Source organism: Brachionichthys hirsutus, chromosome 14 (assembly GCF_040956055.1).
Source record: "Brachionichthys hirsutus isolate HB-005 chromosome 14, CSIRO-AGI_Bhir_v1, whole genome shotgun sequence".
NCBI lineage: Eukaryota > Metazoa > Chordata > Actinopteri > Lophiiformes > Brachionichthyidae > Brachionichthys > Brachionichthys hirsutus.
The window spans coordinates 6968139-6991099 of NC_090910.1; the positions used below are offsets into that span (position 1 = coordinate 6968139).

The 22961-nt window shown below is 40.5% G+C and overlaps 1 protein-coding gene across 1 annotated transcript in view; it reads left to right on the forward strand.

Moving 5' to 3' along the window:
- Positions 1-22961, forward strand: part of cntnap2a (contactin associated protein 2a) — a 185463-nt gene that overhangs the window by 122180 nt on the left and 40322 nt on the right. The gene's annotated exons all lie outside the window — the stretch shown is intronic.

The window sequence follows — 22961 nt, forward strand, 5'->3', positions numbered from 1 at the left end:
TCACTGCCTGCATGGTAGAAAGATAAAAGGCTAAAGTAAAACCACAAACTCTTTGCTTGAGGAGCAATTATAATATTGTTTTTCATTTGCCATGAGCAAAGGGGTTGATCTCAATTATGACACTGTCTGAGGCAATCCCAAGATATGCATTCTTCTGGAGGGCCGTGGCGCATGCACACGAACTGGGCATCAAGTATAGCAGTTCCATGGCGGCTCACACAGGCAAGGGGACCTCTCTCTGTTAGGAAGACCGGCATCCCCGCATTTGCGCTCCAATGCGCTCGCTGCCTTTTCACCCGTATTTCCCCACACACGCTCACATATATCATAAACCGTGAAGTACTTCCAAACCTAAGCACGCACATCTGCGCGTGCACAGTTTGTTGGCCTGTGTGCGTGTGCGCACTGCAACCACTGGAGGTTATTATAACGCAGCTCTCGGATTACAGCGGGATATTGGGGCACAGAGAGATTAGACCAACTGAAAAAACAACAGGAGAAAAACAGAGGAAATCCCACTTAGTGGTGCTAATGAAGCAGCGCGGGGAGGAACGTTGATTATCCGACTTCACCTTGAGGGGCTTTGGAGCTAAGCTACGGAAGGTTGGAGAGACAAAGTTGGAGTAGATGCCGCTTTAATCTGGCATGTGGAAGGATGGGGGGGGGGGGGGCATCTGTGTGAAATGAACTAACTGTATATGTCAGTGTGGCCCCGTCTGCTGATTTGTGTGTGTTGTGTCACTGTAAAATCTGTGTGAGGTAGCACGATGACATTATTGTGTCTATCAATGTCAGTGTGTGTGTTCATGCCTGTATCAGTTTTGCACCAACAATGCCATTTTTTCATTGTTTCTCACAAAGGGAATAAAAACAAGGCAATTAATATTTATTAAATTTCCTTATCAAGAGTTGGTTCACCGTACTACAATATTCTCTTGTAATTACTCGGCTCTAGTTGTCCCTGCGTGTCTGTGCATATTGCTTATGTGTCGTTCTGAGCGTTTGCATGCACAGCCTTTGATTTTGGTTTTATTTTTCATCAACTTGACTATGATGTCAAGTTGATGAAAGTCATAGATACAAGCACCTTAATTAATCTGGGAGCGAGTCAAGGGGAACACTGTTGTGTTGCATAACTAGATACTGCGGTTCTAGTGGAACTCAATTGGAATTGCATATAGATATCCTGCAAGGAATTTATTAAATAACAGTATAACAAAAAGTTTAGTTAGACTTAAAGCTAAAGCAGGCATTTTGTTTTAAAGATTACTGGAAGAATGATCAATGCACCACAGAGTTCCAATTACCATCTGTGTCATCTGTATGTCTGTCTTAGAGCTACTACAGATGTAAGTATTAAGTCACTTTTTAAAATGAATTGTATGTGTTCAGGATCTGTATTGTGGATCCTTTTTCATGTGTATGAACAAATGAGTTTGGGGTTAGGGAAAGCTGGAAGATATTGATAAAGGAACAAACTCATTTACTTTTTGACAATAAGAAAAAATAGATTTATATATTTAAATAATATGATTATTAAGTCAAGAAAACGTTTTAAACTCAATGGGCTGAATTGGATGCAACTGGATTTCTATTTAGGGTTTGAGGATGCCTTCTTGATGAGAAGCGAATTATCGTCAAAGTCTAAACATTTAGGATTAAAATAACCCGGATGACTGGAAATCTATTTAAGAATGCTGTGCAATGTTTTTGTTGCATCCAGTCGGCTTCTCGTATCACTGTACTATTGTAAAATAAAAGTAAAACCAAAGTAACAAAGGACTAATTCTCAAAACTGCAAAATGAATTCATGCTAAACAGACTGAACCAAAGCTATATTTTAGCAACAGATATAATGTAATGTAACATTGACATTTTGGGGGATTTTTCTTTTCTTTTTTTGTGTTTTGTCAGGACCTTCATTTTTAACTGTACCATTTTCATGCTGTGATGAAGTTGTTGGATTTTCGCTCAGATAGAGATTTTATGATTTGGGGCTGTCGCAGAGAGGGAGCAGCCGGTAACTCTTGACAGAGTTACAAGCACAGCGGAGTTCCTGCCTGAAGATGATAGAAAAATAAGTGGATCAAGAGAAAGCAGTAGCTCGGTCCTTTTGATAAATAAAAAAACAAGGTGCAGTGCCATGTACGAATATCGCAAGACATGGAATTCTTGGAAAAGTATTTTAGATCCCCTTTCAGGTGACAACCTTGTAATTGATAGAGTAGAGTAAAGGAATTGTGTGTGATCAATAATTTAACCCAATGATGATAAAATTGTCTGTTTACATTCTTTATATTTTTAGACAAACATGGGCAGAGCTAACATATAATTTCAATTCATTATTACACTACAGAATGCAACCATTGATATTTCTGCCATTTTCTTTTTACATTTCATTTGAAATATAGCTGTGTGTGTATACTTCAACCAATCCACCTAAACTGCATGTTTTTGATGGTGGGAGAGAACGCATGCAGACATGGGGAGAACATACAAACTCCTCACAGAAAGGGCGCAAGTGAAATTCAACCTGTGACCTTCTTGCTCTGAGGCAACAGTAAAAAAAAAACAGAAAAAATGGGTTTAAAAAAACTTGAATTTACAAGATTAATGCGTTTATGAGCGAAGACAAATATCCTCTATGTGCAGTAAATTGTTAATATTTCAGCCTCTTGAAACACATTTGCACTTTGACATCAAGACACTTCAAAACGTGTAGAAAAAAATCCTGCAAGCAAACTATTATAATTTTCTTTCGTGTTTGCTGTACTCCCAAATCTTAATTGATCTGGATTACGATCGGAGAGCAGCAGTAATCTTGCACAACATAAAGGGAACATGAGAGCTGGCTCTATAGTTTGTATTTTTGAATGTTGAAATTGAAAAGAAAATGCAAGGACGGGAACAGTAACAAAGCCGGAGCTTCCATCTTTTGTGTGTGTGTGTGTGTGTGTGTGTGTGTACTCAATTTGCTAACTAGTTGTCTGGTTGTGTGCCAACTGGCTAACATAAAAGAGAGAGGGAGAGTGGAGGAGATGGTGAGGTGGATGATTGCTGTGATACTCTATTAAACCATTAGATGGAGTAACAGCTGGACACCTGCAGCCATCTGCAACAGATATCCTCTCTAAAAGACTATCTAACCTGATCGTACATGCATGCACACACACATGTCAGCATGTTCAACAAAAGCCACGCACTCTCCCACAGACTGATCTGTGTGCCTCTCTATCACACACATACACGCAGACGCAGTCAGACACCGTGAACCTTCTCGCCTCCACAGGTCCTTCATTTTCCAGCTGTGTAGACAAGTAGCAGTGAGCAATTTGTCCGAGTGACAAGGGTCACCAGTCCAGGGAGAGAGAGAGCGAGACCGCTATGACTCTCTCCTGGTTGCAGATGACCGGAGTGCTGGGAGTGATGAACGCATGAAAAAGAGAAAGGGGAGGGAGAGGAGTGACAAGGATATGGAGGGCGGTGGAAAGGAGGGTGGAGGAAATGGAGCGCAAATGGGTGGGAGAGAGAGAGTGTAGCAGACAGCGCGATGAAATGAGATAACGTGATGAGGAGCGATAGGTGAGTGGGAGGAGAAAGGAAGAGTTGGAGCCGGGTCAGACAGGATGGCTTGTGGTGTTGGGTAGAGCAGGAGAGGGAAGGGAGGGGTCCGTTGAACCACGGCATGATGGATCACAATGTTAGCAGATAAGACTGGTGTTAGGAGGGGGGTCTTGGCTTGTCAAGACCAGCTTATGTCAGGAGGCAGAAGGCAGGCTTGTACCAGCTTCCAGAGGGAAGACGGAACAGGAGATTTGAAGGGCTAGTGTATGTTTTAGTCCCATCCGGAAAAAAAGATGTGGGTGGGAAAGAGACAGGAGAAAGACGAGGAGCGTCAGGCCACCCTTGCATAGTGCTTTTTGATTTATGTAGCATAGTGAGAGACAATTTATGCCACAGCACAATATGAGGATTCCAAGATTTCAACCTGCCCTTCATGCAGATCCACCCCATTGCTCAAAAAGGTGCACGCATGTGCACAGACCACTAACCCGACAGAGGGAGGATCCATTTTCAATTTAGTTTTTCATTCTGCTCATCTCACAATGATGCATTACTGCATTGGTCATGTGCTGAGCTCTCGTTACCTCAACCTTGACTTGGCCGCCAAAACATCTCTGCTGTAGGAGGCTTGGATAAAAGGTGATTTCAGCTCATTGTCGTGTTATCAGAAAGGAAATGGAGAGAAAACTAATTGGCAGGTGTTGCAGATTTCAACTTTAGCTGTATTTGGAACTGTAAAGTGAATACAATTCCTTATACCTTACACTTGAAGATGTAAGTTGAAATGCATGAAGAAGATTATTTGGAAGTACTGTACATGTTCTCATGGCATTTGAAGAGATTGTTCCGGATGTTTCACCCAAAGGATCCTGACAGAGTCAACGACAACTATACTGACCTCATCCAAGTGCATTCTGCTTCAACACAAGAAATAACGTCTCAGTAGTCTGAGCACAAACTGAGAATATATTTGCTCAAAAGGAAAAAAGTATGATCTTTGTATTTTCTTGGTTTTGGTACCGAAACACACCGGCCATCAAAAGCTGTCCAAAATATTTATTGCCTTGAAAGCTACACTTTTCCTCAGGAAAATACATTTCCATAGTCAAATTATCTGTGTCGTGTTGATTACCTGAACCCATCCTCACTAAATCCCATCAGTTTTGTCAAAAAAAGATTATTTTTTTTGTCAAATTCACTTTACAAGCCCCTGTGGTTAAATTATGCAAATTGTGTCTGTGCCTCAGCCATGTTTAGGGCTGCTTTTCTCTGCCCAGACTAATCCCCTCCAATTACAGAAGCAATGAGTTTGATGTGATTTGTAAAGGCTCCTTTACTCACTTAGGTGAATATCAAACCAGAACAGCAGTTCGGTTTATAAATTGTGAGTCCAACTAGAGTCCTTTGTGTCTGATGTCCAATTTGCACTCTCAGGGGTTAAGTCCAAGAGGTCAGCGAACTATGAGTGCGTTAAATAAGCAAATAGAAGGGAACTCAAAATGAGCATTTCATAGGGCATTAATTTGTCCACATAATTTCATGCATTCAAATGAAAGAGGTCTCCTGCAATGACTTCTCTTTATGTAAAACCCATCCAGTTTCCCACAGTTTTTGGCCTCCGTCAGTCCCACAGTTGCCGCTAACGCTGCCGCAGTCCTTGAATAACGAGGGAGCATTACAGACGACCAATGTGCTATCAATTAGGAACTTACAGGGTTACACAGACTCTCCCATCTCTCCAGTTTGCACATATTGAGCTAGTGTCTCTTCACTAAAATGGACTAGTTGAAGCTACGAAGGGGGACTTGTACAAATTAAAGAACATCTGTTTCATTTAATGCTCTAAACAAACAAAGATTGGTTTGCCACAGCTGATGGGGGGGGGGCGGCAGGCAATCACAGCGAAGAAGTCAGTTAGCACAAGTAGCGGTATGGGGCAGCTTATGGCATCAGAAGCTCATTAACAGTGCTTTCTTTTTTTAGATTATCCTCACTGCCAAAATTATGAAAGACGTTGTTCCACGCTGGACTGTTTAAGTATCTGTAGTCAAAAGGCTCTGTCTTGAAATTGGAAACTTTGACCACCGTCTTAAATGTGTTTGGCCACCTTAGCAGCATGTCTAGAGGTTGAGCTATTCAAATATATCTTGCACAGTTTTCACTGAAATGTTAAACAAGAAAAGGAAAAAAAGATGTTTGACTATTCAAATGAAAGGCTTTTCCACTTTGTTCGTGTATTTCTTCAGTTTAAGTCCCCATCCAGGCACAGAAAATCTACTGCCTCTCGATTTGTGCCTCGTTGCTTCATTGTTTCTGCAGCTGTGTTTTCCACAGCTGCAGATTAAAATGATGCTGACATTGATTTATTTTTCTCCTTTCTGTTTCAGTTATATTCTGATTGGAGTAGGGACCTTCAGCTTCTCACTGAGAGGATGTATTGTTTTATTATGTGGTAGTCTTTGTGCCTTGAGGAGAAAATAGTACAGATGGCGACCCAAAGATGCCGTATCTCTCCACGCGTAGTGCCTCGAAGTGAAGCCATTGTTTCTTTGTTGTTTGAGTTGTCAGAAATATTACACACTTACATTAGCCGCCACAAGAGGACTTGTCAGAAACCTTTCACTCATTTCAAAAGGTGTGTGTGTTGGTGTGTATGTGTTCATGAAAACAGAACGTGTAGGTGGTGAGAATGGAGTTCATCTTATGCCTCCTGCTGTGCACCTCTGTCGGAGGTTATAAGGATGCAACTGATGTTTCCACACAAGTACTCCTACTGCTTCTTTAAAGGTAGATATGGAATTATGATAATCCATTTTCAGGGTGAACGTGGCGGGGCGTAAACCGAGATTAGATTCACAGTATGATATTGAGGCTTTCCTGTGCATGCAAATACAAATGGGGCATCACATTGTAGGGATAAATCACATGAAATGGTGTGTGTGACTGTGTGATCTTCAGGGGACTCAAACAACGTGCTTGAGCAAGTGTGAGTGTCCAATCGTTGACCAGAACAAACTGGGCCTTTGTGTACAGTCTTTATCAGCTTGTTAGAAACCAAGATGCAGAAAGGATATGCGTGCCACAGCCCTCCAAAGATACAGCCCCAAGAATTAAAGGCAGCAATGTGCGAGTGTGCAAGTATGGCAGGGTGTATGCGTTAATATGTGAGGATATTTTCTGTGGCTCCCAGCGTGCACTGGGCCTACCTGTGGTGTTTAAATCTGTGTATCATCTGTCATTTAGCCGTCTATCCCTGTGGCTGTAAGAAGCCTTACTGCCCCCACAATGCTTCCAGTACAATAACTCAGGCAAGCTAACAGGATCGCATAACGCAGCATGACTACTCCAAACACCAACAGTGGATTTCACTTTGTTGTTCAGCTTTCCTGTATTGGCGCTTCAGAATGCTCTGATTTCAACAATGCAACAGAAAAAAATTGAAGGGTTAAAAACAATGTACAAAAAGTTACAAATAAAAAATACTTGTATTATGATTGTTAATTATTATATAATTCTATTAGGTATTAGATTCAATGCATGAAATATTAAGTATTGTATTGTTCTGTTCTGTTAAGTTGTAAGTGATCAGGCCATGCGTAATAGATCATTCATTCATTCATTCATTCATTCATTCATCAGAAGTTAAGAAATGGTAGCTTGCATATACTCTATGTATTTAAATATAGTTACAGAAGTAACCTGTTCATGAAAGTCCACAAATCCCTGTCCCTATTAGTCATTGTCTACCTTTCCCTCCCTGAGTACAGAGTGCATTCAGAGTGAAAATGGACAATTAATATCACACGGACACAGAGTTCCAAAACATTCAGCATTCTGATGGGTAGCCCAGATCAATAGCTATTAACCAGTCAGCTAACGGTACCTAGCAAATTAAAAGCTTGATTACACTCATCAATCTTCAAACTCAATAACAGTAACCAGTGTGGGTGTGCATTAGACATACTAGCTGATAAACAGACGGCTACTATTTATGAGTTGCAGTCTTTAGCTGTATTTCTCTTCTCTCTGAGGATGTTTGAAAAGCCGTTCCTACTGGTAGGTGGTCCACACATGCTGCAGCACTTTGATCAATGAGGGGGGGGGGACGCATGCTGTGCACTAAGAAAATATGATGGAGGAGGGAGCACGAGCACTTTGGAGGTGTGCAGGTGAGGTTGTGTCATTAATATGTTCGTCAAAACACCAGCGTTGAAGCTGAAAAAAAGCACAAGTAAGAAAACCTTTACCATTTCTGAATTTTAAAAGTGATAGCAAAGCTACACAGATCGCCATTACAGGGTGGCGATGAATTGTGAAAAGCAGTGAATTGAAATACTGCTCTCTTTTTCACTCCCTTGGTGGTTGAATGAATGAATGAATGAATGAATGAATGATTCGTTTATTTAACAGGGACAGCGCACATTAATAAACATTTCTGTCAATGTGCCAGAATTAGCCAAAAGGCTATTTTTCATCTGTTGTCCCTGGTTCACTGGTTGGGTTTAACTTCTATGGAGTTTCAGGAAGTAGAGGTTGGCAGAGCAGACAATCATGCCTACTTTGTCACCCCAAGGCCCTCATGCTTCATCTCAATAAGCTCCTGTCTTTCTCCAGCGCCAAACGCCACTGGAAATGACATTTGGGATTTGTGGCATCTGTGTTTCTTTGTGTGTGTGTGTGTGTGTGTGCTCACAAACTACAAAGATTTCAGGGATTTCAGCCAAAGCAAGAGGGTATGTTTCATACTGCCAGGTGAACGCAGAGGAGGAAAGAAAAGAGAAAGATGAAAATGCAGCACTGTGACAAAAAAGACAAATTAACTCAAAGATATTCGTACAATCAGATCACAAAGTAAAGAAAAGAGGCGACAAACTGGGGAAGAGAGCAGTGCCGCTGGGTTGGCCTTGCCTGTTGTGGCGCATTACCCTTTGGCTCTGTGCTGTGCTCCCTCCTGTATGTTACAGGGCACAGAAACAAAGGGCAAAGACAGATAAGGAGTTCAGCGGGGAAAAGATAAGAGCACGTTCAGACAGCTGGTAGTGGCATATGAGTGTTAAAGTTTACCTTTTTCTTTCTTAACTCCTGAATTCTAACTCATTTACGCTCAGCTCAATGCAGGGGGGTTACTGGAGGTTTCCATAGGGCAGAAAAATGATCTGAATTCAATAGAAGAAAAGCAAGCAGCATCAGCTGTGTGCTGCTCTGGCTTGTTGGCAAGGAATCTGCCTTTTCCAGCTCCCAGACCATCCACTGTGATGTATCAGTATTTCTCTTCTTGTATCACCCCTCAGTCCAATTACCGTGTACACAATTTCTAACCGTCTTTCTCGCTCTGTCTTTCCTTGATATGATTTCTGTTTACTGCTAGCTGTCAGAAACCATGAAGGTCACGTCCGTCCATCTCTTTTCTTTGCCACTCTTAAGTCTCTCAGTAAATACTAATGTTTATGCACTCTGTGTCTTCTTTTTTGGCCGCACGTCACAGCAGATCATTTGTTTTCAACTCTCCCTACCTTCTGCATCTTCTTGTGTCAGGCCATCCACCTCCATGTCCTCTCTCCCCACATCCATAATCCTTCCTCTTTTCCTATCTCTTGGCAGCTTCAACTTCAGCATCCATCTCTTGATATACTCATCATCTCTCCTCCGCACATGTTCAAACCATCTTAATCTCGCTTCTGTCAATCTGTCTTGCCTATGCTGAGTTGCCGCTCTATCCATTCCTAATGTGTTCTATCTTTGCCATTCCATCACTTCTAACTATGCTTCGGTGGTTTCATCATTGCCACCGCTTCCAAAACATAAAAGATACAGTAGCAAGTGTCGTTGCCTCTTGTAAACCTCGTGTTTCACTTTTGCTTGTAGCCTTTGGTTGCAAATCACTCCTGACTGTCCACTCATTCCAGTCTGTCTACACTCTATTGACTTCTCTTCTGCACTATCTATTACTTTGACTCAAGTATTTAACCTCAGTTACCTGTTCCGATTGCATCCTCACCGCTTTCCTCCTCTTTCATGGACATGTTTCCTGTTTTCCACTGACTTTCCAGCAGCTTGTATTGTATATTTATTCATCATTAATGATCTGCATATGTGGCTTGGTATAGGTTTTCTGTCAGATGCACTTCATAAATCATTTCTTTTAGATATAAGTTTGAAAGAAAAGCACTCATTGATTCCCTTTCTCTAACTGCATAACCTGTTTCAAGTAGACAACGTGTCTGTTCATTACAGGACTGCAGAGAAAGATAATTGATCAACCACATTGATTGACTGACAATGAGGCTTCCTGTATTGATAATGAGTTACAATCGCATTAGTTATTTGACTGATGAACAACTATCAGGAATCTCCACTGCAATATTATAGAATTTGTTTAAATTACTCACTCCATGTAGCAGTATAGTACAGATATTTATATACAGTATAGAGAAAACACAATAAATGTTATATTATTATGTTTGCTGCTTGCACTTCCAACCAATATGCCAATTCACACAAGGTAAGCCACCAGATTGTATTATTTATTTATCAAGCGGTGGCTTTTTTGTATTTATTTTTATTCAGAAATTGAATCGTGGAAGTGAATACATCAGCTCATGTGAAACGGAATTTTGTTTTCATCCTGATAATTATAAATGTCTAAATTGCTTATTCAAAGATAATTCACAGATCTAATTATTTTTAATGCACCCCAGCATCATTTTCCATTACTGACATTTATTGAAATTACACTCTGACACTTCTTCACATTAACTGTCAGTGATCATGTTCCCACAACTCCGATCCCTAGTCTTCTCTTCCCCTCAAGCGCTCAGAGAATCGCATTTTCCTTTTGCTGCCAGCACCCTGATGCATTTCTGTAACCCACCACGTGTCTGAAACTCATTCCACTTGAGGATAGAGCTGAGACTGTACCTAAGATGCTAATGTCATGAAACCTTCATTTGAGAGTGAGTGTGATCTATCAGTACCCTGAGGTCCAGCACATGTTCATAAAAATTATATAGAAATACCTTCCAGCACTGGATATGTCTGTAGTAAACATTCAAATGATTGCTTTATTGTGCAGCGTTATATCAATTTGATGTATAATACAAGTTAAAGGATTGGTTTAGTTAACAACCCTGTTATACAAAGCGATGCGCCTCCATCTAAGAAAAGTGAGAAACTCGAGGGTTTTTGGATTGTTGGAGATTGTGATCATTGTAGTAATTAGGGAGGATGAAGTTTGCAGCGCTGTGTTGCATTACTACCGAAAAGCCGAGCACAGTAGGAGAAAGACAATTAGAAGAGATCTGGATGTTGGAAAAAGAATGTGTGAAAATAAAAAGCCGCTCTATAGACGTGCATCGATGTTCAAGGCTACAGCTGAACTACCGCTAATAAACACACATTCTGCAATCATGACAGCCCTCGCCAAGTCCAATGTCAATGAAAGATCTCTCACTGACAGCTTTTCTCATGTTTGGATTTTGTATTTTCATTCTTTCAGTTTTTTTTTTTAAAGGTGCATTTGCACTTACTGTACATGCAAACGTTCCTACACACTCCTAATATGACAATCCAGGTTCATACTCCTATGCTAACTTTTTCATTTATGTAAATATAGCCAGATGCTAAGTGATATAAGTGTTTGCTCTGTCAGTCATGAAACAAACTGACTGACGGCAGTTTCTGGAGTTGTAACTGTGCCTTTGGGAGTTTGTCTTTGACCCCTCTTCAAAAAAAGAATAGAAAAGAAAAGAAAACCTTCCAGCTGTGAAGCAAACACACTCCGAAACGCTCTAAACTCAGAGTGTGAAACTTTTTGTGAGGTGTGGGCAGCCAACTCATTGCTCCTTTTATCCATCCCTACTTAGAGAGTGAGATTTAATGCAGAGATAATGGGGAGAGGGTTGAAGGATAATGATTTTGTTGTGGAACTGATATTTGCAACGCGCTGTTCCCTTGTTTTCTGTGTGTTAACATTAAGCAGCTCAATTTTATGGCCACGTGGCACTGCAGTTTATGTATTTGTGCATTTAGGCGAGAGTATGTTCAAATGTGGGCTTGAATGTGTGTTGGTGTCATCCCTCGGGAAGGTCAGGGACATTAGTAGGATCAGAAATCGGTTCTGTTCATTTTATTAACTGTCTTCCTGATTACATCTCGCCCTGGGGTATGCTGCCTCCATTAGTCAGGTAAAGCACGATTATGCCAGAATAGATTAGTGTTCTATTTTCCTCGTTAGAAACCACAGCGGAGGAGTTAGACCTTGGATACTCTAAGGTGAACGTATATAATAGACTTCAAATTCCGATGCACTGTTCACTTTTAGAAAACAAATCATCTGTCAAAGGATTACCCCTGAAGCGTCTCGTATTTTTATTTCTTTGTTTTTTTAATCTTAGCCTGTGATTTTGGGAGCCTTTTCCTTCTGGAAAATAATATATAAGGTGATTTAAAGGTTAAACCACTTGTGTTTGGTTTTAGATGTAAAGCATGTTGTTATGCAAATATGATTGCAACGTCTAAAGGTGGTTCAGCACCTTTTATTATAACACAAACGGGAGCCTGTCCAGAAAATGCCAGCTGCCTTTTTGTTGATGTTTAGATCTGTACAGTACTTTAGGATTATTATTTTTTTCTTTTTCAAAAAATGATATATTAGTAAAGTACCACAGTCTGGCGGAAGCATCCAGGATCTGCCCAAGAAGCCCCTTGTTAAAAATGTAATCAAATCCCCCTTTGGCAATTGCCTCTATTGACTAAAAAGTTGAAGCTTGGATTGATAAGTACTGTCAGGTCTACACATGCTGCGTGCCAATGGGGATTACCAAACTAGAAATTTAGATGGACGGATACATGTGACATTTCTAAACTCAATTTTCAATTATGGACGAGGTCTCCTCTCCGGCTGCCGACGGTGAGCCCTGATAACTGTCTGACAGCTGCAACAAATGATGAAGGCCTGTCTTGAAATGACTGGAGTGTATTCATAATTTGCTCTCCTCTGCAGAGAGACAGGACCCTCAAACTTCAACTCAATCATACTGGCGCTCATTAGCCGACACCAACGCACACATATGCGCCCACACCCACACACACTCAAGGCACTCAAAGCACTGTATAGCCGCTACAACACTTCCCAGTGATTCATAATAGGAACATGCATGTTTTTAAACTCAAATATAGAATATATTTATACTTAGAAAAGCCAACACCATGTTTGACAGTAATTCCACTTTCATTCTTTCATCACATACAAAAATAACTCAAATGTTTTGTTGATAACATGTTGTTGACCTAACTTTGTGTGTTGATGTCAGTCGGCCTGTTATTCGTTTTGGGATTACCAGCTTGAGAGACACACATCCAGTTATATCATTCAGTGAAGTCTGTCCCAGGCCGTTCAGCAGAAACCTAAATAGGATGTCGCTCAGAAAAACAGGAACATGCCCACGTACTTATTACACAGCATTAGACATGAACAGTTTCCGTTCTCCCAGCTGTTACATCCTTCCTTCTCATACCCACATTGCCATCCTTATATGTCCTCATATAACCTCCAGCAAGAAATCTTCTGGCACATCCAAGGGATCCACATAACACTTCAGCTGCACGATCGAGCTGTCAAAAGAAAACCAAAGGTCTGCTGCTGCCCTGGGCCAGCACAGTAAACAAACAGGAAGCAGAAAAGTGTCCTAAATATGGAACATGGCACATCGTTAAGTCAGTGTAATGAGCATGCGGAAGACAGGACAAACCTTACCTGTCAGCCACCTTCTCATTACTAATATTGTCATGATGTCCCCGAAGACATCATGGACAGGTTGTTAGCGACCAGTGGGTAGGTTAGCAGCCTGTCTGGAAATAAATTAACTATGTGTTGCATAATGCTTCAGGTTTTAATCTAAATTTAATATGACCTGTTCAAAAAAACACAGATATAGTCAGGTTCTGTTTTTATGAGATTTATTTTAATACATTCAGTTAAGCTTTATTTTAACTTGAAATACATTGAGACAGAAGCCGCCTTTTAAGTCACATAAGTTGCTTTTCTTTTTTAAAACCTTTTTAAAGTTGTCACTTGTTTTTGCTAGTGTCACAGATTTTTATTTTTATCTGTTATTTTGGCAAGGAGAGAAGAGGTTAGAGGGTAGGGGCAAAGAACATTTAATTTTCCTATCTGCGTAGTGATGAGAAATGTCCGCTTGACACAAGGTCTCCTCTCCTAGCATACAGTTTTCCATTTTAATTAAACCTCCCAAAATTAAGCTGGTCCACTGCAGATTTGTACAAATATTTTGTGTAAAGCATTGTTTAAGGGAAATTAAGTTTATTTTAATACACATTGTATATTTAAACTTGCAATTTGATACACTTCTATGTAAATAATAATATAATTTTGAATATGCTAAAAGTGCAGCACAGTAGCACTGTGGTTTGAAATGCCATCTAATGGCTTCAAATGTTTTGTGACAAGCGAGTAATTTGTTTATTCATTTATTGCAGAATTGGAGGAAATGCGTTCTAATGCAAGCAAACAACTGTAGTTTACTGTCCTGCACAGTCAATAGTGATGCTACACTTACAGTACAATCAATGAATAGAACCTCTTTAAAACCCAAGGCACCTCTGCTGCTTATTATCTCAACATAATGATGTGTTATACATAATTATATTAGCATATTCCTGATTAGATTCACTTTGACCATAGGTGCGCTAATAAATATTTATGCACAGTTAATCGTCTGAATATAACATTAATATGAGCTCTGTATGATAAAGCACTGTTACAGTACTTTCAGCAGTGTGAGCTTTTCCTAATTAATATGCAAATTTATGTATAAAGGTCATCTAAAGTCTGAGGAAAAAGGTGTAGCATATTTATGTAAATGAGTTGCCTCAAAGGCGCATAAAAGCATAAGAGATCACACGTGGACGAGGCACAAAAAATATGACAACTTTGAAAGTCTCCCTTTGCCAGAACTTTTCTAAGCTTTTTATATCAATCAGGATATTTGACTAATATTCACTGTCGTAAGGAAATAAATAAATAGTGATAAATGTCAGACATATTTCACAAAAGACATAAAAACTATAAGAAATAACAATGCTGAGAATTAAGCTCTCCATTTGCAAGAAATCAGCTCATCAAGCCTTATCTCTTGCCTTAAAACGTAATCTATTCATGATGTGTATTTCATCTTAAAACTTGCCTCAAGGGACATAAGTTTTTGCCACTGAAATTGTTACCCATTTGCACTCAGTAATTGCTTTTCATGTTTGTTTGTTCAATTCAAAACAAAGCCAATTAATTTAGTTTTAATTTTCTAAGTTTAATCGGGGCTGATTTTCAAGTGAAGAGCTACATTATTTTGTACATGCGTGGGCCTCTTTAAAATGTATGACTATATTTGTATTTACTAGTCACAGGATATTACAGAAACCAGAAACAAATGTTCTGCTCAGTGTGTCTGGACAAAGTAAGGGCATAGGAGTGTGGAGAGCTGGGGGAAGAGGAATACCAAGGCGAGGCAAGAGAGGAAACACAGCAGGGTAAGATGGAAAGAGAAGGTTACTTTGTCTTTTGTGTGATCGCAGTGGCACACAGAGGGTTCATTTCTGACCCGGTGAGGTTGAATTCCTCACCTAAAGATCCACTCTTGACAAATGAAGAAGAGACTGTAGCTGTCTGGATGGTTATTTGTTATTCCTTTAAAAGACACCATGTCTGTCTCTGACATTTCTGAAGTCTATGCCTCCCCAACATTTTTTTTTTTTCACAAAGAGCTGGCTCTCAACAACTTAATGTAATAAAAACTTGCAAGAACTTCTCAAGGCTGATGTAGCAAAGAGGTCCTGGAAAACTAGAGTGTCTGCCACTTTTAAAATCAGATCAGAGGGTCTATTTGTTGGATACATGTCGGCACCAATACACATAAGCATCATTGTTAACAGAAATAAAGCCATTTGGAGAGAAGGAGCAGGTGACTCATTCGTGCTTGGTGATTGTTGCCTAAGGTTTGTCTGTTGCTCAGGAGCAGCGAGTGAAAAAATGTGGCAGCCTTCATGAAACTTGGTGGAAAAGCTTGAATTGATGCTTTGATTTGAAATCCAAAGTTTTTCAAGTAGGTGGTGGTGAACTTAAACTGTGAGAAAGCTTTTTCATCATCCATAAGTAATGACACCCGATATACACTGAGAGGAAAGTGAAGGGATGAGGAGCATGTTACTGTCAAGCTCATGACATCACTGCTGCACCTGGATGAAGACGAGCGTGACCCCTCTTGTGTGGATATTTTTTCAGTTTGCAATCTGGATTCAAACTTTCAATAAATTTTTTGCAGCATATCTTAACCGTCACACTTACAAATTTCTGGTTATGTCGTCAAACTTAATTATCAGTTACCTTTGTGGTATCAAATCATTGTAGAATAGCTGTATCAACTGAAAAGGATGATTTATTCAACTGCAAATTTACAGGTAGAGATGAGATATATATATGCATGAAAGAAATAATACAGTAGCACTAAAATCTAGCTCTGCATACATTAGAAGAGCAAATCATTGGCCTTAATAGACAATGTGTCTTCAATGTGTCTTCTTTGTCTTACCTTTCCAGTCTTCTTCACTTACAGTGATGACCTGCCACATGAGGGCAAAACAAAACCGTAAATGGAACTAGATCTGCGATTGTGTGCATAGCAGTGCATGAAGATGAAAAAAGAGTGAACTAAAGTCGGAACTAAAGACAAAATATCTTGAGGGGTAAACGCGCGTGACCCATCAAGCGTCTGACAACAAGGCGGCACACTGATGAACATAGCAGCAAGTTGTCAGTGGGTTGCACATCCCCGTCACGCGTAATACGAAGCCACAATCCGACAGGAGCATCTCCGATAACTGACAGACACTACAGAGGGTTGCTTGTCCCATGCTGTGTCGCAAGGACATGAAAACAATGCTGACTTTTGTTGTGGGTGTGTGCGCGCTTTCTTTTAATTTTTGAGCATGTGGGTGTATGCACTGAAGTGCACTTAGTGTATTATTTATTTTTATTGCTAATATTTAGCAACTATTTAGCAATTATTTAGTAATCTAAGGAAATTTGAAAACATCCCATCATTCCAGAGAGAATATACAGCAGTACATATTTTAAACTTCGCAGCCGTGGGTTGGAACTGCAAGCAGCAACATGGCTCCGGTAGGTTCGACCACATTTTAGTGCTGCTGACGGTGTTATGAAGCGCCATTTCATCTGTGCACTTTACGTAATCCTAATCCTTTTGAGTTTGTGTTTACCAAGCAGCAAACACCGAGGCTGAGTGTCGAACATCTTGTTGTGTGCCTTCATGAATATGTTCAAAAGTTATTTTTCCTCTGCCAGAATATTAACTCTCAACGATGGGATGTTTATGGCGGTGTTTGGTTGATGTCATGTTTGTTTTTGCAACATCTGAGGTGAAAGATTTTGTGACGTCACAAACATAGTTTTTTCTTCACACTGTTGCCGCTGCATGCCGACAGAAAAGAGGGCTCATGATATTTCACCAGAACCTCTTGGCTGTCTGTTCACATCGCACGACAGCGGTCTCTATTTTTGCTCGGTTTGACCTCATTAATTGGATACTACATAATCAAAACCCTGAAACAAAGTTTGATGGTGATTTATCTTTAAGTGCAATATGAACATTCACTCTTTATCTGTAAGTTTGTTCATTGTTCCTCCATTTATCTCGTCACAGGAAAGACAACCAGCTCTAAAAACATCCCAGTGATGAATTAGCCTTTGTCTATTTTTTTATTTTATTTATTTTTACCTTTATTTAACTTGGTAAGTCAGTCGAGAACCAGTTCTCATTTACTTAAGGCAACCTGGCCAAGAGGCAGAAAGCAGAAGTCTATGCCGCCTCGTGTCGTATCCATCATTTTTGTATTCGTCTTTGTTTTTGACTATCTCTCCTCTTCTTGTTTGTCCTCACACTTGTGGAGTTGTTTATGCCCCGTTCATCCACCTCTGCAATTATGAGTGCTGTTCACCGTATCTCCATCCATATGATGAATCCGTCGGATATGCAGGGAGATGGATGGTGCGAGGGAAAGAGCGGAATGAAAAACGAGTGTATCGTGGCAGAAGCCATTTTCCCCATGACACATTTGTCCATCGGCCTTGACCTGAAGGGACACGGCACTAAATCTAAGTTGGAGTCATAAACGGACACACACACATTGATTGAGACTGCCCCACGGTAATGATGATTGCGGTTGTTTATGGTCGGCGGCCGACACTTCTGTCATTTATAACCACAGCGTGTGCGTGTTTGAAATGTGTGCACGTATTCTGATGAGCTTGTGTTTGTGTGGACATACACACCAGGTTTTCGAGTCAGGAAAGGACGTGTGTGTGTGGGGGGGGGGGTGTAATTGCAGCAGAGTCAGGTTATTGTTTCCTCTATCAAGCAGACAAGCATTGATATCAATTTCCCCCCCCCTCCCCTTTCAGAGGTGTTTTTCATTTAATGGCCGAATACACTCTGATGATCTGTGGAGAGTTGCAGACGGGTGCAGAGGTATGCAGAGTGAATTTACAAGAGCATAGCTTTGCGCTGAACAGCAGGGGGAAGGAAGGCGGTTCGGCGTCGGATCCGTCGGGGAGGTGGATCATATTATGGGTGCTCTCAAGTAGAAATTCTTGAAATAACTCATTATTGTTCCCCCGGCTTTCTGCTGTGTTTTTAGATTCGACAACGCAGACATGTCACCTGACGCTTCACGCACTACAGACGACAGCACACTAATTTATCACTAGTCTTCATTAATCCTCTTTTATCACCTCCAAAAGTGATCAAATGCATCTGCATTTTACGCTTTACTTTATAATTGATATATTTGTTCCATTAGTGGCATTTGTAAAGCATGAATTATAATACCAGTTTTGTCACATTACAACAACTGTACCTGTGAATTGGATATAGCAAACAAATTGTTTGATTTTCTTGCAGCATCAATCAACATACAGCATATAATGGATTATTTTCAAAACACATTGGATGCATCTTGACACAAATCTTGGATGCATTTCCTCCAGAGTGAGGGACTAACCTTCATGACTTCAGTTTAGCTGCTTTGTTTTCCTTGTTTTTGATTGTGCATTGCTAAATTTCTTGCCTTAATGTAAATGACTTTAATAGCCTGAAAATGTTGGCACAACCTTTTGTTGCTGCTCTGCTCTGTTGCACTAGATACAAAAGCAATTGGTACGGATTTTTTCAGCATTGTTCCTCAGAGATTATAGTGCACAATACCTTAATACGGTCCCTTTAAGATTCGATGATTCAGGCATTTATTTCAACAATATTTCCTCCACCGGAGGTAAAGAATTGCAAGGAATTTCATCGATCACAGATTTGTTGCTATGCCCCATAGCCCTTCAAAAATTGAACCATAAGGGGTAGACGGGGGGCAGAATGTGCTTCAAATACATGTTCACCTCAGGTTCATGGCAATGAGAGTTTGCAATAAGCATGGCAGATTGAGTAACTATTGAAAGCGTGAAGAGATTACAGGTGTCAGTAAATAGTCATGGAGACGCATATACATAGATATAGAGCGTGTCGACAGAGCAAGAAAAGGGCAACAGAGACCAGCTCATATGAGAATCGGAGGAAAAGGTGTATAAAGCAGATATGAAAGATGGGAAAGTGGGCAGGCTGCTTGAGCCAGACATCAGACATCCAATAGTGTAAAAGGAAGGTAAAAAAAAAAGGCATAATAGGAAATGCGATAAAGAGAAAGAGGCCTCTAAAGCCCAGAGATATGAGAGGAACGAGTGGGGAGCACAAGGTAGGGACAGGCCTAAATGCAGGAGTAGAAAAAAAACAGAGGCTTGGATTTAGGAGGGGATCAGAAAGGGAATTCATGGATTTGTGGTTGACGAGGGAAGATTGAGACGTGAGACAATAGGCAAGAGACACGGGGGCAGAGAAGAGAATATACAGACACTTGGGTTCATACAAACGAACAGAAAGACCTTCTTTTTGTCACACACACACACAAACACACACAATCTCAAATGGTATTATCTGTGGCTCTCTAGAGAAAGGTTAAAATGCCTCCCAACCACATTCCTGCGAAAAGATATGTTAAGAGGATAAAACTAACAGAACCAGCAGGTGCAGAATTGAGACACCAGGCTCACCACGCTACAAACATGAATGCAAACAAATGATAACAGCCAAGGACAGAAACCAGTGGTGCCGTAGCAACGACACATTGATCCATGAGTTTGTGTACAGACTCAAAGATTTAAAAAGGTATATGAGCCTGTGGGTATGTCCTTGTTCAGAGCCCTTCGGAGTGAGACTTTTTTTCTTGTGTCTCCAGATGGGTGTTTAGGAAAGACATTGTTCTTAAGATGTATTCTTTGCCCTTTCTTTTTTCCTAAATTATACAGTAGCTGATCTTGTTCGAGGAGCGAGAAGAAGTATTGATTCATTTTCACCCTCCTTAGAGATCGCTGCAGAGAGCAGATGAACTTTTATATTCTCATCTGCACAAGGATGCACCGAGGCGCTCGCGCTCACGCATCTGCCGTCTGACAGACACCTGTCACTCAGGAGGCACAGAATTCATTATAACTAAAAGCCATCACTTTTTTCAGTTTAACAACTATGGCAAAGGTGACACCTCATACAGATTCATAAGAACTTGTAAGGGTTATTAATGGCATTGTAACATTTCGGCTTCGACTGACCACCTTTCCTGAAAGCCATCATGTCCCCGATGGGAAAAATGAGTGACTGAGCATGTTGAATGCCATTTTGGATCCACTGATCATTTTGTTCTGGCTGGCTGGGGTGTTGACCCTTCATATCCAAATCGTCAGGCAAAAGGCAAGGTCAAAAATCAGGCAAAGGTTCAACACAACGAGGAAGAGGTATCAAAATCAGCAGGCGAAAAACATGCAACGGTTCAGAAACAAGACTATGGCTATGGCGCGAAGAAAGGGCTGGACCGTGACTGGGAGGTTCGACGGACTGGCTGAAGACTGAAGACAGAGGGAGGAATAAGAAGGCAGGGTGACGAAGGGAATGAGGAGCAGGTGTGACAACAAGAGGAAGAGCGGTCAGACACAGAACACAGGAAATAATGGGACACATAAAGGCAGGGCATGAAAGCAAAAAATAATACAAGAAAAAAAAACATGACAGTATGAGCATTGTTCTGACCCAGAGATAAAGATCTGACATCATAGATGTCAACAACAGTATTGTAAACGTGTGTCCTAATATGCTTCTATATTAGATATCAATTCTGTTTAAACATTCACAAATTATTCAAAACTAACTCATCAATTTACTTTGACAGAGCGAACACAATAACTCAAATCAAGTTTTCACCAATTCACCAGCTGGTTAATTTCTCAATAAACAGGATACAGAGCCTGAGTTTGGGAACCAAGAAAGTTGTCTATTGCAATTTTATTGTCTGTATTTTCCATTAACCAACTGTTGACGCCCACTAACTAAACACAACATTCAGTCTGGCGTCGAAGTGTAACTGCTTATACCGAGGCTGACGGGAGCAACATGAATGATGGCATTTGAAAAAGAAGATCATGATCCACTCATTCTCTTCATTCCTCTTATCTGGTAGGCTTAAGATTTCCTGTTGTTTCTCTGACTTCCTCTCAGAAACTCTGTTTTTCTTTGGAAGTACGAGTGTCTGTAATATAGATGACAAGATCAGGGTGCAGATGTTGAAATCTCTCGATTAGAAGGAAGATAATAGCAAGTGAATGCATGTTTTTATTTCATGAAATAACTCCGGTCATGCAGCGATTTTGTCCCTGCGGACAGAACGGGAGTGCAACCCCGGGATTTATCACATCCATGTCTGTTTTTACTTCCCCTGCAATCACTTAGCAAGTGATTTGGAAGTGAGTGCAAAAGATAAAGATGGATATAAAGCGCATTATTGGGATTATTTCTTCACCCTTTGAAGTGAATCGGATGATGCTTTATTACCTAGGTCTCTGCTACATTTCCAAGCTATGTGATGTCTGATCTCACAGGATATTTGCATGTCAAAGTTAATTTAGGAACAGAGCAATATATTTGCCAAAAAAAAAAGGAAAAAGCCTCATGTTTATAAATTGGTAAATCTCTATACTACGGTAATTTTTATTCTTCGATGATGATGATGCTTCATATGCCTTCAATTGCCCCTCGGTGGTAAAGTTGTTGGAATTTTAATTTTAATTTATTTGACGAAAATGTCTTTAAAAGATATTAAGTGATATTTCGAAAATAATATTACCTAAAAATTATTATACATATGTCATCATGTCGAGTCATGTTTTTCAATTAACTAAAATTAACTATAGATAAATCTCAGTTTTTTACCAAGCTAATGGTGTTCTTCATTCGGTCACCGGCTCTGGGGGGGGGTTTCTGTTGCTTCCTGTGCATCTCCTTTTCAAACCCATCCAAACGCACGCTGTCCGTCTTACACACATTCATCTCACACACACGGGCGGCTGTGGCTCGGTCGGTAGAGTGGGTCGTCCAGTGATCAGAGTCAGAGGTTCGAATCCCAGCTGACGGTCTGCATGTCGAAGTGTCCTTGGCCAAGACACTGAACCCCAAATTGCTCCCAGTGGGTCTGGCAGCACCTTGCATGGCAGCAGTCGCCCACTGGAGTGTGAATGTGTGTGAGTGTGAATGGGTGGCTGTGAGGCCTAATGTAAAGCGCTCTATAAGTGCAGTTCATTTACCATTTACACACAAGCTGTGCCTTCTCTCTGCAGCTCTCCATATGAACAGTCTGCCAGTGTGATTCCCATACATCCATACATCTCCATCCATCCATGCTGTCATTCTCTCTCATGTCCCCCTCCGCCGCCTTCCTCTCATTCCACTTCTCAGTGGTTTGTCTTGGCAGAGCTTGATCAGAAGTACTCAGGGGACTTGAACTGGCACAATACATAGCTCAGATTCCTCCCAGTGGCCTGCTGTCCGTCCTGTTCCAGTTCCCCTCTCTGTTTATGAATGCTAATCGTGAAAAACAAGTTAAGTGGAGGATTAAGGTGAAAATATGTATGAAATGCATCGTATGCCACTCACTCCCAACTTGTCCAAAACACTGGTTTCAAATCAGATGTGTTATGTTATAATCTGTCTGATTTTTCCTTTATTTTCTCTCTTATTTCTACTGTTATTATTATTGCCTCCGGCAGCAAAGGTTCGATCTGTTTATTTGATTACTCATTTGTTTGTTTTTGTTCTGTAAATGATGCATAAGCTAACATAGATTTTGTTGCAATCTTGGGGCAATGGCAAAAAAAAAAGATTTTTTTTTTTTTAATCTGATTATCTCATTTTGTTAGGCCTGCTTCTTTCAGGATTGTT